Source organism: Pelmatolapia mariae, linkage group LG3_W (assembly GCF_036321145.2).
Source record: "Pelmatolapia mariae isolate MD_Pm_ZW linkage group LG3_W, Pm_UMD_F_2, whole genome shotgun sequence".
Lineage (NCBI taxonomy): Eukaryota > Metazoa > Chordata > Actinopteri > Cichliformes > Cichlidae > Pelmatolapia > Pelmatolapia mariae.
In genome coordinates, this window is record NC_086229.1 from 1,686,528 (window position 1) to 1,689,810 (window position 3,283).

Genomic DNA, 3,283 nt, shown 5'->3' on the forward strand with positions numbered 1-3,283 from the left:
TATCAACACAATTTAAAAACTGGTATAAAGTCCACACTTTTCCTGTCAGTTGTTCCGTCTGTCCTGCTCACATCTCCAATGGTTGTCCACGTTGTCATTAACGTGGCTTCACTCCACATCAGCTACGGTGCTTTGCTAGCTAAAACACCGGTGTCGGCGCATAAGGACGCTGTCATAGCCTGTCAACGATGTTGATTTGCTGCGTATATACGAATGTGAATCGCATCATTGGCTGGACTGTGGGATAAGGTGGCATCGTTCTAATCCTATACGGGAGCAGCCAGTCACTTACTGACTAACACTGCAAAACAGGATTGTTGAAGTTTTAATTTTAATTTCAATTCAGGTTAGTTTTTTTTTGTTTTTTTTTTGTGCGCAACGCAGATTTTCTGTGCGCAGAGACCGTGCCAGCAGTGCGCAATCGCGCACGTGCGCAGCTTAGAGAGAACACTGGTCCGAGGGCCCGGTGGCGCCAGTGTCCGGCAGCCTCGCATCTGTCAGTGCGCCCCAGGGCAGCTGTGGCTACAATGTAGCATCACCAGTGTGTGAATGACTGAATGTAGTGTAAAGCGCTATACAAATGCAGGACATTTACCATTTATTTAGCTGTTGTATTGTTTCTTTATTTCCTGTACAGGCCAACGCAATCTATTTGTCGTTTCAGGTTGTAGTATTACACAACATTTTCAGATCTAATAGAATTAAAATGAGTGTTTCGTAATTCATTCAATTTATTGTCTTTATTTATAACTGGCATTATTGTTTCATTCTATTATAGAATCTCACAAGAAAGAGGCAAAATTGTAAAAATCCATCATGCTTTATTAGCTGCTTCGGTAAAAAACAAATCAACAATGCAAAAAAACCAAAAAAAACATTTCAAAACAACATACTGGAAAACAGTTATTCATCACTTGATTGCTTCAATACAACCCTTGGGCACATATATGCGGGACTTTTTGTGGCTGTTTTGATATCGCTCTCTCTCATAACCGATCAAATCTGGCTGTGGTAGCAGCTTTAAACTCGGTATGACCCAGGTTGATAGAGGGTGCCCAGTCTGGATCACATTCCAGCATTTTGTAGGCTGGTTTTCCTACAAAACACAACAAACATTAGCTCGCAAAGCCACAGTGAAAAAAAACAGCATAGCGCAACGAATTCAGTTCAAATCAATATAAGACTTATTTGTAACCTACATCAACAATTATGTTATGATAAATTACGTAAAAACGACAACAGAAGACTGACCTTTGTGGAAATCCTTGGAGCAGACTAACATGTGAGCTGGAGTGATCTGGAACGTTATATTTGGTCTTCCAATGGCTGCAATCCAGGCCATCCGTCGGGTATTTGTTACTTCGGAAACATGGCTTCAACAATTTGTCTTCCACTACGTAATCCTATAAAAAACGATCTCTTTAGCCTGCTTTAAAGTCTTACTGGTGTGTGTGTGTGTGTGTTTCAGTTCAGAGCTGGTGTGTTTTCAGGGTGTGGTGTCTGAAAGGATCAGTGTGAACAACAGGACTGCCCACTCTGGACACACACACTCAGGTACAAACACACAGGTGGTTTTTGTATCAGGCTTTTGCTTTCTGCTGTGAAGTTTTAACATGGGGGTCTATGGGGGCGACTCACTGCTGCCTCTGCTGGACATCAGAGGAACTGCAGGCATCAGTGCTTCAGGGATGAGTCTCAGGTCTGACTGTTAGCTAAATGTGTGTGTGCAGGTGTGCGTCTCACTCTTTGTGACCAAGCTGGGAGGAGTCTGCAGGTGTACCTGGACTTAAGCCACACCCCCTACCCACCTGGCCTGTTGCCGGGTAACACTCTGCTGTTGTCTGGTTTCCAGAGGAGGCTGTCCAGGTGAGACACACATAGACAGGCTTATAAATGTTTGGACTCTTTATTTGGACTCATTTCCCACCAATGTAACCCCCCAATAAAGTTATGAATTATCTTGCATAAATAGGCTGTTGATTTTCTTTACTCATTTCAGGTATTACCAGCAAAATAGTTGCATGTTTAATCATCTGGGAATGTACCCAGATTTATTTATTTATTTAGACCGAGATCTTGACGCCCCCCCATTACGCTGATGGTTACGTACCTGTGTGGTTTACCTGTGTGTGTGTTTCAGGACAGGAAGTGTGTACTGCACGTACTTACCTGTCAGCTCGATAACTGTGGTCTCCCTGGGAGACACCAGGTAAGTTTACAGGGCAGGTAAAGTCTGGTTCACGTGTTTGTCGTGCTGTTGTTTATTTGTTTGTTTTGTTTCTATCAACTCGGCCCAGCCTCCTCCTCCTGCTCCCATCATGCACCTGGGTGAGTGGGTTCTGAGCAGCAAGCAGAGGTGCACTGTGGGACAGGTCAAAGGTCACGTGGTGTGTTTCCTGTTCCTGCAACTGCAGTGGAGCCGCTCGCTGTGTGGCAGCGTGTACACACAGGTACTGCATAAAATACACACAGTGTGTACAGGATGTGTTTAGTTGTAGTTTCTCGGGTGCAGTGAAAGTACTCAGAGTGCTTCATGTGTTGTTAGCGTGTTGGTGGTGTGTTAGTGTTAGTGCACGTAAGTAAAGTGTAGTTTTGGAGTAAACTGCTCACGATTTCAGGTGTGTGTGTGTTTACCTGTTGCTCTCTCTCTCTCAGGGCTGCAGCAGCTCTCAGTGTCACTCGACCTCGTCAGTGTTTCAGTCCAAAGCAAAGTAAGAGCAGCTTCCTGTTGAGCTCACCTGCTGATACATGCTAGTCACCTGGATCAGTCAGGTGACAGTCACATGATCAAACTATGTCGCTCTGCTCTTCGATCAGGCTGGTGATTGATGACGGGACAGGTGAGGCTCACGTCTGGTTCTCAGCTGCTCTGGTTCGTGCTCTGCTGGGATTGGCTGACGCTCAGTGGGAGGGGCTTCAGAGAGCACTCAGGGTCAGAGGTCACATCAGAGTCTTCCCTCGTGGGCAGAGCCAGGTCAGTACCACCTGTCAGGTGTATATATTTACCTGTCACAGGTGAATCACGTGCTCATCGTCGTCTTTAAACTTTATTGTGTTTTTAAAATGTAAGATCGGGTCATGTTTTTATTTCTGAGGCTTTAACTGTGAAAGGGCACATCCTGTTTGCATCCTGGTAACAGCTCTGTCTGCTCACACTTTACTGCTGAACTGGTTTGGGGGCGTGGCCACTTCCACCTTTAAAAGTCTGTAGGTGTGATGGACCCACGCTGGGCTCACGTGAACAGGAGGGAGGGGCCTTACAGCCGTGTGTTTCAGCGAGACT

The 3,283-nt window shown here is 45.4% G+C and overlaps 2 long non-coding RNA genes across 2 annotated transcripts; both read left to right on the forward strand.

Moving 5' to 3' along the window:
- The first annotated feature begins 1,469 nt into the window (after window positions 1-1,469).
- Window positions 1,470-2,209, forward strand: LOC134615631 (uncharacterized). The gene is made up of 3 exons (XR_010573577.1): window positions 1,470-1,554; window positions 1,731-1,866; window positions 2,141-2,209. It is a non-coding gene; the product is annotated as an uncharacterized LOC134615631 (long non-coding RNA).
- Window positions 2,210-2,381: 172 nt separating this feature from the next.
- LOC134624153 (uncharacterized) lies at window positions 2,382-2,970 on the forward strand. The gene is made up of 3 exons (XR_010093460.1): window positions 2,382-2,450; window positions 2,656-2,711; window positions 2,818-2,970. It is a non-coding gene; the product is annotated as an uncharacterized LOC134624153 (long non-coding RNA).
- Window positions 2,971-3,283: the final 313 nt, after the last annotated feature.